Raw genomic sequence first — 14,177 nt, 5'->3', positions numbered from 1 at the left:
ATGACAGGCTTGGTCTGACGAATGGGATTGATACTGATGCAGTGGATATGTCAGTCAGACACAGTGGGCTAGCTGGCATAAGCCCCCAAAAGCACGAATGGAGATCCTCAAAGACAAATATGGAGTCATTTCTCAAGTATGCATTCATTAACCTAAAGGCTGTAAATCACAGCTTAGACTAAATGGTTCTCTCTTCCCTGCCGCCTATCTGTCATACCCCGGAGCCCAAGTGTGTTAGTGTGATAGTGTCCCACAAATGGTAAATCACCGTACAGAGGTCTACACGCCGCAGTCAGTGTGTTTATTTAACACAGCCCTTTATGAGGACTCAGGCTCCACTCACTTCCCCCTAGCAACGCCCCCGACCCTCTGACCCAAATCAGCGTGCCCTCTGTAACTGCACCCCAGAATGGTGCCCCATCATCTATACCAGGCACTGGTTTTTCACCAGAGCCCTATGGGCTCACTGAATCCACGTGCCACATTTCATTTCCTGACCGCTGGACGAAGAGGGCGAGGAGTGGGGCGGCGTGGGGAACAGGGCAGGGGGGTCGAGACGGGAGAAGGGGTGAGTCGAGAGGGATGTGAGAAAGAGTGAGACGGGGGGGAAGGGGACGTCAGGGTGACAAGGGGTGAGTCAGGATTGCCTGGGCAACACTCGGCTTGTTCGCATCCCGACTCATTGCCTGCCATTTCTCCGGGGCGAAGGCCTTTCCAGTTGCCGCCGGGGTGGTGACCGGCGAAGCAGGGTGGTATTATCAGGAGGATTGTTTTGCATATATTACAGGGTTAAGTGCAAACCAATCCGGTTTATCCAAACAGAGAGAGCCCGGAGACTGATGAGTGACACACACCACTGGCTACAGCCCTACACTCCGTGCTGCCTGTTCCTCACGATTGATTGTTCCTGATTGGTTGTATAAAACATACCGTAGACTTTGATTATATTACGTACGGCAGCGCATTGATTGGCGCTCCGCAGATGGACGGAATGTAATATATATATAAGCGAGGAGCTACAGGGAGAGATCTTTGAAAACGGAAGGCCGATTTCCTTCAAGGACGCGTGGAGAGGAGAGGTGGAGCACTGTGGAGTGATTATAATTGCCTGGTTTCCCAGGGAGAAGGTTCGTAAGTCGGTGGAGCTCTCTGATGAACGGAGTGCAAGGCTGAGTGGTTGAGGTCCTCATGGGCCCCGGCCAATCCAATGACCCCACACAGGTTACCACAGGTTCAGGCTGCCTCTGAACCGTGTCACAGGTCTGGAATGCGTTGTGGGCAGAGTGGCTTCGAAAGGTTCCAAACAGAACCTCAGAACCTCTCGGTGAAATTGTTTTGGCATTCTAAATGGAACACCTCCGTACGCAATCTAGAATGATCCCCCAGATGCCTCTGTTTCTGAGTGTTTAACGAGAGGGGAGACCTCTGTGGTCTTGGCCTGCCCAGAGGAAGCGAGAGAGGGGTAGATAATCCAAGCAGGTCCCAGGACCGTGGCTGATTTCCCACGCAGACCATCAGGTTAAGTTACAGATTAAAACGACAGGATCGCCTCTTATATCACTTGGCCTTTTTTACCTTTCGAACCGCAAATGTTTGAGTTTTAGCATGCGTAATCCCACAAGCAATAACCACCCTCTGGCATTACTGTCACTACCAGTGGAGGGGACGCTGGAGGGCAGCACGGCGGGCGGTCGATCACACACGCCCTCGCCACCCACGCGCCCGTCATCCCATCGTCGCAACAATTACCCATTGTGCAGAGGGACGGGGAATTATTTTTACAGCTCCGTTTCCAAACCAAGGTCGAGAAATGACGTTGATTCCGCGCTGGAGGTCCTGTGCTCTCACCCACCCCCTCCACCCATCCCCCCGATCCCTTCATTTTGCCCGAGAACGGACAAACAGACCGACCCCTCAGTCCTGATGTGTGCGTAGGAAGACAGCGTGTCGTGGTGCGGCGCTGTCTCGTAGCCCTATACCCGGCCAGCTGTCATGAAGAAAGAAACGGCGTGACCGTGTTGTTTGGGGTAACCTTTTGGGCAGGGAGTGGAAATATGCTGTCAGCTCATTACAAGAATACATAAGAGCTCACTTTCAATTACTCACTTAGCAACGGGAGATTAGTTGGAGGTGGCTGCCAACACTGTGGCTTTTCTGCTGGAATCACTGCAATCAGACAAGTTCAGGCGCTGGCGCGGTATCACTTTCTAGCCCTGTTTTGCTCCCTCCATCCTCCTCTGCTTATCCATGGATCCATCTATATCCCGGAGCCCTCACTGCCCTCCTACTCAACTTGCCTGAAAACATCCACAAATATTTACTTCAACATTTTCTCCCATTACGTCTAAAGGGAATTTCATAGTTCAGGGAACATCACACAGGCTTCTTTAATGAATGTTTCCCTTTCCTGCTTAAAGCCGTCACAGCTCTTGATTTTCTGTTTGTGTGCGTGTGTGTGTGTCAAATCTGACCCACAAAACGTATGAACCCGTGCACACACACACACACACACACACACACAGCGGTGGCCCTAAGTCAGCAGATGTTGGAGTGTGAAACCTCCCCTGGCCATGAATCACAAATCACAGAGAGGTCCTGGCGTGAAACTCCTGCCACCCACATGTGATCTCCCCCCTCGGCTCACGCATACACACACACACACACACACACACACACACACACACACACACCTGATATCCTCGTCGACTCTCAAACTCCCCGGCGTTCCTGTCTGATATTCCCAACCCTTACGCTTCCAGAGCCGTCCAAAGCGGCCTTGTTCCAAAAGGGATCAAATCTGTTAATGCCTGACAGGTCTTGTAAACTAGCTGTCTGTCATTGGACCTGGTTGACGGCTGTTATGATGTGCCGCTTCGCTCTCCCTTCAGCCAGCATCCACTCTCCACTGGACAGACTCGGAGAGACGCTGCCTGGCTGATTACTGCCGCTCTGACTTCATATAGTGTACCAAATGGCATGTGTACCAAATGGTGCCCTATTCCCTACATAGTGCTCTCCATTCAAACCAGGGCTAGGGTGCCCAGAGTGTCGTTTAGGTTGTTACCGTTTTGGTTCTGTGGAGAAGAGTTGAAGAAGAGGGCTGCGAGGCATTAGATACTGTAGATATCACGACACAGGATATTCATTAAGAGAATGATTGTGTCCCAATGACACCGGATCCTCTAAATAGTGCTTTTAGCAGCTTTATAGGCCCTGATCCAAAGAACTAATGAAATATTTGATTTTACTGTTCCTATGTTTTGAAAACCGAGAAGTATTTTTGAACATGCAGAGCAATATATTTTTATGATCACTTTTATCAATGGTAAATAACTTCTAAACAATCTGATTGATTTAAGATGCATCTGTTGTTTCTGTAGTGTCTTTTTAAGGCATAAGTGTTTCATCACTTTGGTACACATTCTCACAAGTATGAGGTGAATTTTCAAACCTGTGAGGGCCTTACACTACAATAGATTTTCTGTTAGGTATTAAAGAATATTCAAGCCTCTAGATTATTTAAATGGAACTTGTGGAAATCCCCCTTTACCCACAACTCATGTCAGATTGTCAAAGAACACCCTTGGAGTATTGCAGTGTGGAGACAAAAAGTTTGAAAGGTGCTGTTCTCAGTTCAAGCAGGAGAACAATAACTGATTTGAGAGATGTATGCATGAAGCAAAGTAAAAGTGAATTGAGTGTTTTTTATAGACTAGAACATTTTCTGCCAATTAAATTAAACAGTAACAAATATGTCAGTGAAGATTATTGTGAAACCCTGTTAGATAAACAATTGCAAACCACTGTGGGGAATAGGGGTGGTTTGAAAAAAATGTATCCTGTCCATTCTGGGAGATTCTGGGACAATAATACATTACATTTAGAAATACTAGTCCAGTACAAATGATTGAAATATTATTTCTTTGGTATAACCAGAGACATTTTGCGGGGATAGCTCGAGCAGCAAACAGGTCACCAAATTCCATACTGTCGCCTGTGAACCGTCGCAGCGTGTCAGATCTGAAAGACCTTACAATGCCCATGTTATTTGTGGACATCTTTCACCTCAGCATTGAATAAAATTACCTGTTCACGGTGAAACAAGGAGTCGATTGGTTTAAACATCAAAACACAATTTAATAACATCTCAGTTTAGCTTGTTTTAACAACCAGTTAATCACATTGCACAAAGTTTTATTTTTTTTAAATAAATATGGTAATATGAACCAGTACTGTAACGTTACAGTGCATTGCACAGTTGTCACATCAGTTAACCGCTGCACCTCTCATTCAAACTGAACAGCTGTATCGACAGGGCCCAGCGGGCCTGCGGAGGCGAACTGACTCAGCATTCGGGATGGATGGAGTTCCACAGGTCTGCCTTGTCTTGTGTCCTACCGCAAGCGACTCACTGCGGTAGATTGGGCATCCGCATGCTCAGTTGTGGTAGTTGGTCAGATGCTGTGCTCTCTTCCAAGAGCTTCATTTGTACCGGCGTTTACTTCCTGGTTTAGCGAGCAGTGTGACTGGGAGCAGAGCGTCTTGTTGCGATGTGCATCGGAGGACATTTGACTCTGCGATCTTCAAAACCTGCTGAGGAGTTACTGCGATGAAGAAAGTCTTTACAGTTCACAATTGAGAAATTGAATATCCCAAGAAATTGGAAGAAGGAAAATAAACATATTGACCGAACTTCGAATATCCAGAATTATGGTTTGGTATTTGATCCAAAGTGTAATTACAGATGATCTTTGATGCAAAGAATTGTAAATGTCTGGAATTGTAAAGTTTGATGACTGATATTACAACACAGGTGTTTGGTAAATTACTGAAATTTAATATAAATGTGTACTTCAATCAAATAGAACAAACAATAAACAGAGTGCTGAGCAGGCACTAGTTTGCTTAAAACCTGTTTGGAGCCTACTGCATGTCAATGACAATACAGTAATGTATTCGTTGTTCATGCACTTGGCAAACTTATTTTTTTACATAGGGATCATACATTGTCCAGCTGTATTGTAGTTCAACAATCCTGTGTATCTTCATTTCTTAGAGTATGGAATTACTGAAACCAGAGTTTTGGGTTCAAATCCTGCTGGGGTCAAATATAGCACCTGTGGACTCAGTGCCATCATTTAGGAATAACATGTCTGCTACCAAAATGGGATGTATTACAATATCACTGTAATGTATTGGCCAATGCAATTTTACTAAAGCATAAATAAGACCCTAGCAACTTAATTTTAGAATGCATTTGTCTCAGTCCATTTCGCCACTGATCACGGATCTTGTCAGTATCATTGCTGTGAACTGAAATAATAATTGTCATCCTCTCAATAGTACATTACAGTGTGTTAGACGTTGCTACTTCATTAGCATTCTCAGAGGTGGTAGCATACCAACCCATTTAAAATGAAGTGTAGTCAGATTATGATAATGAAATATATTTTAACAACAAAGAATAGAATTAATATAATCATTACATTGTTAAAGGACATTACTTCATATGAACATGTATTGGAATGGGAAACTTATTTCTAGCTGGAAAATATATTACTTTTCATAAAAATGTGATTAGGATTTTTGTATGTTCTAAACAACTGTCTTTTAAAAGACGTTATAAGTTTTGTACTGTGAGTTTTAAAAAGTGACAAAAAAGTTGACCAAATCAACATTAATCTTTCCCCATGTTATTACATCTGTGGCCCACAAGAGGACAGCACCAACTCAGTTATATACTGAGCATTATCTGCTAGAATTCAAATATTAACAGTAAAATGCTTACTTACTGGGTCTTTAACACTTTTTTTTTTTAATTTAAGTAAAGACAATGAAATACAAAAAATAAAAAAATAAGTATTATCGGGGGGGGGGGGGGGCAGTTGTTTTGCATTGTTTGTAAGTGCACTACATAAGGAATAGTGGGCCATTTGAGGCACAAAGTGTTCATTCCCAGAGAATGTTTCCTTACTCTGTGACTACATGACCATGGTTTAATTTTAGGGGGCTGTGTAGCTCAGTTAGTGGAGGTGCTTTCAACGCCAGGGTTGTGGGGTTTATTCCCACTGGAGGACCAGGACCAAAAAGTCACTCCGGATACATGCGTCTGTTAAATTACTCAAATGTTTACATTTGCTGAAGAAATTCCCTGTTCTGTCCCAGAGTGTCCCGAAAATACCACAGCCCAAAGTATAGTAACTCTGAGAAAACTGTATAAAGTGTATCATACAATGACCAGCGCCATTCTAATTCGATTTTCTGTAGGTTAGTTTAGTCCTGTGAACTAAAAAATCTAGGGGAGGTATGCAAATCTAACGCAACAGTCAATTGTAATCTGCTCCCTGCATGTCGATCCAACCCAGCATAGCTGTTACTGGGGGGAATGGACGGTCTCTATCTGGCTATATCTCCAAAGGAAGCCAATGGCAAGAAGTGGTGAAAGATAGAGATGTTGAATGCTGTAAACCGTTCCTTATGTGATTATTCAGGATTTATCATAAAATATTTAGTAAATTCATATTTTTTTGAGAGTTGAGAATTATATAAATACATAGTATATATTATTATATTTGTAGATTTGGAAAATATTTTGAATTTTTTAAGAATCCACAATTTTCCTTATGTCCATGGGAACAGATATTTTTGACATATTTTTGAGGCTTGGAAAACTAAACATAGAAAATTACAGTACAGCCTTTTAACATACTAGGATACATAAACTTATGTTTTAATATACGCATGTGTCTCCATGTAAAGTTAGTCTTTCGATGTAAAAACTCAAAGTACTGTTTAGTTTTGAAATCCGCTACATATGAACTATGTGCACCATGTAATTTACCAGCCAAAAAAAGCATTTTTACATTTTTTCGTTTTCTGTCGGGAAAAAAGTATTCATGCAATCATTTGTTTCCCGTTTTCCCAACATTTGATGTAAACCACAAGTTAAATTGTCCTTGAGTATATGAATAGGCTTAATAGATTTTCGAGTAAAAACACAGATTAATCAGAAGTGGACATGTTTATTAGGTTCTACCACATTTTCGTCCAGGAGCGGCCATTATCTGATAACAGACAGGCTAATAAGTTTGGGGACGTGTGTGTGTGTGTGTGTGTGCGTGCATGTGTTTGTGTATGTGTGCATCAGCGTGCATGTACATGCATGCTTGTGTGTGCGTGTATGTGCGCAAGTGTACATTTGTGCATGCATGTGGTCAGACAGGGAGAAGAGAAGTCTTTCTGTTTCAGTCGTGATTTATCCTTCATAATTTTCCCCCGGACCATAGTTCTGTTGTTGATACAGAGCATAATTTTGATTTATTCTCTGAGTAAATAGCGAGTGATTTGACCTTGTTCCTGGAAGAACAGAACACAGACCGCTCAAATCACTTGATCATTAATCCACACATTGTTTTATTTACTCTTAGCTCACTCAGCGCCCATGAGGAGAGGGGGGGCGGGGGGGGGGGGGCGTTAGGAGGTCAAAAACAACCATTCTACTGTCAGGCCTTTAGTAGAGCTCGTTGATGGGGGGAGCGAGAGAGATAGGGGCGGGGGGGTTGAGTTGCGTGACATAAATATGCCGGCTCCTAAGCACTACTCAGACGTCCCTACATAGCAGTGAGTTGTGTGGAATTAATGGTTCTCTGTCTGGATAATGTTGCAGGCCTCACACCCACAGCCCGCGGGGTCTAAGTCGACGGCCCGGTGGAGTTGTCCTGTTTGTAGCCAGCCGGTCCTGTGCCTGATGCCGGCCACTGCTACGCTGCATGCTCAGGGAGCCCCTCCAATCCCTCGGGGGCGGGTTTGAACTTAAGGTGAGTGTTCTACAGCAGGTCAATAGGGCATGTACACCTACAACACCCTCTAAAGTTGAGCCTGGCAACCCCCATACACACACACACACAAACACATACACACACACACATTTCCATCCCTCTCTTTCCCTCCCTAAACTCCCCAACACACACCTCCAAACTCTACTGCTCTCTCTCCCTCCACCACTACGCCCCACTAACCCTTTCTCCCCACACACACACTCCTCTCTAATCCATCTCCTTCCACTCCCTCCCACATCCCTCCATCTCTCCCCCACTGACCTCCCCTGCTCTAGTTCCTCCCTTAGGCCCTGTGTAGAATAAAAGAAGCAGCCTTTGCCTTGGCTCAACAATACAATGTTAGGACGACAAGAGATTCCACACTGAAGTGTTTGAAAATGAACGTGAACACTGTTTGGTATGTTGAGATATAACTGGCTGTAGATAAAGTAATTAAACTTGATTCTTAAATCTGTTGTACTGGGACAGACTCACAGTACAGCGGTGATGCTATGTTTTAATGCAGTAGTTTTCTGACATCCATTACGATTGTGTTTATTTTTCACTAATGATGGTGATTTTTTTTTGCTGCTTACCATTCACTCCCAGTCATATCGAATGCGGAAACTGGCCCATTGTCAAATTGCAGCGCAGAGTACGATCAGATATTAGAATCCCTCTTTCCCTAACCTTGTATTGTCTATGGACCAGCCTTGTCTAGTAGGAGCAGGAGACTGTTTCTATAGCGTCAGGCAGCTTGATGTGCAAATCCACCCTCTGTACACGATGCCAGTGCATCACAGGGCCTGAACCCCAATCTACCTCTGTAATGCCCTGCAGAGACATCACATTTTCCTGCCTGTGGTGTGACTTGGCCAGGGATGAAACTCCCGACCTTCTGATCTGTGAGGGGACACCCTACCTGCAAGACCACTGAGTAGGTGTACACCAAACCCTTCTTATATCCCTCGGCCCCTAGTTGTGCATACTAAACCCTTCTCAAATCCCTCCTTTCGGCCCCTAGCAGAATACACCAAAACCTTCCTTATGTTCCTCCCTGGACCTCTAGTTGTGTATACCAGACCCTTCCAGATCTCCTGTCTGCCTGTCTGGGCCCCACACACCCCAATTACCCAGCATTCAGAATTACCAGCACACTTTAGGCCTAGGTATACCCGATCCGTATTACTCATGTGTGTTTGCTTTGGCGTGTGTTGGATGTAACAAGACATTATACCCTCTCTCTCCCTCTACCCTCTTGGTTTTTTCTCTCATCTATTGCTCCCTGTGTGTCTCTCACCTAAACCCCCCCTTTCTCTCTTTCTCTCTCAGGTCTTGCCCACGGAAAAACCTTACGGTTCATGGTCCTTGCTGACTTTGAGACAAGTTGTCTCAGACTTTACGAGCACCTCGTTCACCTTTGAGATAAGTGAACGCTGGCAGCGGTTGGCCTCGACCCACTGACTCCCAGATTTAAAGCTCCTTAGCGGTTTGGTAGGGGGGTGGGGGCCGAGGGGGGGGGGGGGGGTGCTTGCTAATTGAAGTCAGTAGATGACTGGTGTGCTGCGATGTGTGTGGTGACAGGCAATGTAATTACACGGCCAGCCAGACAGAACATTACAGTAGTTAAGGGCTTTCGGTCGCTAAACTCGGCTACAAAAGGATCCTTACACTTAAGAATTTGTTTATCATTTCCAGTTGTGGCGTTGGTTGACTAAAACGGGTGTATGTGTGTACTTGTGTACATGTGCATTATTGTGCGTGTGTGCGGGTGTGCGTGTGTGCGTGTGTGCGTGTGTGCGTGTGTGCGTGTGTGCGTATGCTTGCCTGTGCGCAAGTATATACGCTAGGATCTATTCTACCGATAAGGCACAGGCGATTCTAAAAGGAACAGGCCTTCTTTGGCCGGCAGAGTGGGAGAGATAGAAATGAAGAGAGAGAGAGAGAGAGAGTGAGAGAGAGAGAGTGAGAGTGAGAGAGTGAAAGACGGTCCGGCAGGAAAACAAACGCTAAACCACATGTCATCCCAGTGAAATATGGTAATAATATAGGAGGAAGTTTACGTTTGTAAAAATATGCATTATTCGTCTTAACTTTCATTCAGAGGTAGTGCCTGCCATGAAGAGGCCATTTTATATGTTTCTGGAAGTGGACCACAGAGTAGGCCCACACCCTTGTCTATCTTTAGACCAACCGGGGAATCCACCCAAGAGCTGTCAGTTCAGCGGCCAAATCCCCCAGCACTAAGACTCTCCAGGCCCCATGTACTAATAATTTATTTGGAGATGGGAGCCTTCAGGTCTGATACTGTATGATATGGAGGGCAAATACATCAGCCATAAGCATTACAGGGGAGAAAGACAGGCTTATGTAAGCGAAACACGGCCACAGAATGGCCGTGCCGGAGGACAGACTATAGCTGTCACTGCAAAACACAGAGACACTACGAAAAGGGAGAAAATAAAGAACAAGAGGTTTCTCTAAATACTTGCAAAGAAGCAGAGATTTATCTTCTCTGAGAGTTAACTCAATACCAAATTTTTATTGGACTCGTCCTATGTTTTCCCAAGTGCTGGGAACGATGCATGAAATGGGTCAAAGAAATAACAGTTGCAAAAAAAAAAAAAAAAAGTTTGCATTAAATTTGTAAAATAGAAAATTACTGCCCATAAAAAAAGAAGAGATTAATGACTGTGGCTGGCAGTGCTTTGTACATCTCACTGGCGCTCCACACTGCAACACTTTATAAATCACAGCTAAGCATATAAGGGATTATTAGGAATATGTGTTTGGTTTCATGGTCTGTATTATGGCCAAATCTTTAAGTACCTGTTCTGGTCCTCCTCTAATCGCTTTCAAACAGTCACTTTAGAAAGACTGTCTGGTTATGTTCCCCATATTAAATCCCTCTCTGGAAATACTCAATCAGATCATCTATCACAGAATTAAATGTAATTCCAATGGTACCTACCAAAAAAATATTACAATTATACAGAGGATTGTACCAATCTGATGAAGCTAGAGGAAATCTAAACTCTCCCTTACAACCCCTTGCATGTTGATTGCAACTACAATGTAGTCTAATTTCACAAGTACCTGCCGTAATGGTTATTTTTGATGTGCACCAGTTGCCATCAGCAATTTTAAGTGATTGTATCAAAACTGGGTAGCTGGGTTATGGTCAGGTTTATATAGACACTTTTGATCCACACTGATAACAATCCATCTGTCTTTATACCAAATAATGTTCCTACTTTATGTCTGTATATCTGCTACTTCTAATAATTCCTCTACAGACAACAAAGCTTGATGTTGATGGGCACACAGCACGGGAACCCCTTTACATTACCTTCATATCAAATCCCGGACTGGCCCTTCGAAGAGAAGTCACTGGATTTCAAAAGATGTCAAACCAGATCATGGGTAAATCGAGGATTTTTTCATGATTTTTTTTTAAATCATTTTGATTAAATGATGGGGTTATATTAATTTGGGTGGGTTTGGGGGTTGTTGCCGAAAACCTAAAATACGTTGTCGAAAACCCCCAAATAATATGCTATTATGGACACTTTAATGTGTTAGCAACAAGTAAGCATGAGAGGAACTACAGTAAAGAGTTCCTCATATGATGATACTAATGTAAACCCTTTGTCAAGAAAAGTTGTTTTTTGAAATGTCAAGAAAAGTTGTTTTTTCAACGTAGCCTAAGGCAATATGACCGCTGGGTAAAGTGTTTGTCAAATATATATTTGGTGTGTGGTCCCCACAGAACCCTCTTTTGTATTCCAATGGCAAAGTATTTGACAAAATAAATTATTTTTTGAAAAAGTTAAAATGTTATCCCTTCGATATGACATAAGTTGTGACATAAAACAGATTTTATGCCAAAATGAATTACTTTTGAAATCATTTCTTGAAACTCATATTCCAGTTCATTGCCAAAATGTATAAAATAACTTAGCTGCAACATTACATAGGCACAGGAATATTCAAGGTCAATTCATGTAGTTTTTCCTGCATGTAATTAACCAATTGATTTGTTACAGTTGCCGTCATGTCTCTGTTTCTCAAATCGAGCTGTCTTATTTAATTGACAACAAGTTCAAATAACAGCATGCCCTCTTAAAAGTAAAGGTGCCTGGATTAAACTTTTACCATTCTAAAATTGTCTCGATGCCTGAAACTTACTTGAGCAAAGGGTTCTTTGAGGAAACACTTTAAAAAGGGTATCTTAGGAATCATTGTGTAAAGGTTTGAACCAAAACATTTTGGAGATGGGAGAGGTTACATTTTGAAGCTTTTGAATAATATGTTGAAAAAGGTGGCAGCATATCATATTAAAGGTGTGGTTTATAAGAAGTGAGGCTTTCAGATAATATTTTGGCCACTGCTCCCATTTACGTAATCTCTGTTTTTGTTTCATTTAATATATATTCATATTTAATATTGTAGTAAATATGAATAAAATGTACATTAGCTATTACATACTTACGACATAGGTTCTTTATGAACTCATCCAACCCTCATTGAAACTAAAAACTGTCAGTGTTCAATCTTTAGATGATGGCATTACAACAGAACAGATAAAACCAAATTGCATTTCAATTAACTGGGCATCCAAAGAATAAATAGCCGTTCCCCTACTTGGCCACGCCTTCAGCCCAAACTTCCTCCAACAACCCAACAACCCGTTCCTATATCACTAATTGAAGGTCCCTTTAAGAACTAACAAATGTGCAAATATGACCCATTGACTAGCCATGGTTCCTTGAAAAACTCTAGGGTTTTTTTGAGAATCTCCAGGGGTCCCCAAACTAATTCTAAGAGTATCCAACAAAACAACCCATAGCAAACATGACATGTTCAGTACTGAAAGTGAAAGAGTACATTACTTAGCCAGTGTTTTTGTAAACTCTGCACACAGGACATGACTTTTCAAATTGGCCAATATTGTAGATGCTATGCTATCTACAAGAATGGTTAACTATGTGGCCTGTTTATTCCACTTCTGGTAGGCATGCTCTGGTGAGAGGTTAGGGCTTAACCTTGTGGTTCACTAACAGAACAACTGTTGGTTTAGAAAGTCAACTTCTATTACATTTATGCTTCACAAGCAAAATATAAATGCCACAGAAGGACTGCTATCATCAAGGAATATGAATTGGAGTAGGGATAGTGTACCTAACACTAAGGTAACTAATTACTGAATTCACACATAATTCACATTGATTTGAAAGGAAAATGCCTGTTTTATTTGTGTTTTTTTGTCAGTGCTTTAGGCTCATTTAAATTCTCTTAACTTGGAAGATGGAAACTGTGAATATCAAAAATTGAAGTTATACTGATCATTCCTGTTACACTGCCCTATGGGATGGAAACGTAAACTGAACATCTGCAACATTTATTTTTATTTTGTGGAAGCATGCAGGCACTCCACTTCTTTAACTATATAGATATACTATAGCACATTTAACACTTGGAAATACACAAATGAAAAAAGGACTGGCAGCATAAAACAGTGTAATACGACATTGTAAACGCTACGCATATCCATGTTCTCTTTTAAATAGATATTTGGGTAGGTGGAAGCATGGGCGAAATAAGATGGATTTTGTGTGACATACACCTGATCAGCTGTGAAAATCATTATTGTGTGCATTATGAAAAACTATTTGAATGTAATCACTTTTTTGTAATAACAAACATAATACTGTTTGCACATATTACGGTGTAGCCTATTATTTTCTGTAAAATAAGCGCTTGAACATAAATTTAAATATAAAGTAGTCTTATCATGTGCTAGCGCTGTGAGTATTGCAATAGATCTGTACCCAATTGCACAGTATCTGCCGTATCCTGTGTGAGATTTTTTTACTTAAGCAACTGACTCTTCTCTTGATCAATATATTGCATAAAACTGTTAGTCATTTTGACTTTTAGTGAGATATAAGGATATACAATCGGAAGTAAATATAAACTGGGTGTTAGGGGATTAATTCTCGACAGTTATTAAAGACCTACAGTAAACCATTGACTGTGAAAGAGATAATAGATCATTCCGTAGAGTGCTTCACTGAAATATAACTACACTTGTCATCAAGCGACAAACACAATCGTTTGTATAATTATTAAAATGGGTTATGAATACATGCTACTTTAAATACGTTAACAATTGATGGATTCCGTTATCTGTAGTAAACAAAAATTGGTTAGGCTTTTTTACGAGCTAATATATTTTGCATTCATATAAATGAAGGGAACAGCTTGGGAACTCATTTAGTCATTTAAAAAGTATGTTTTCTTAATCTTTTCCACATCTCACGTTGTATTAATGCGTCTGAATCGAAAATAACTGCATAG

Source organism: Esox lucius, chromosome 15, assembly GCF_011004845.1.
Source record: "Esox lucius isolate fEsoLuc1 chromosome 15, fEsoLuc1.pri, whole genome shotgun sequence".
Classification (NCBI taxonomy): domain Eukaryota; kingdom Metazoa; phylum Chordata; class Actinopteri; order Esociformes; family Esocidae; genus Esox; species Esox lucius.
This window is presented reverse-complemented; position numbering follows the sequence as displayed.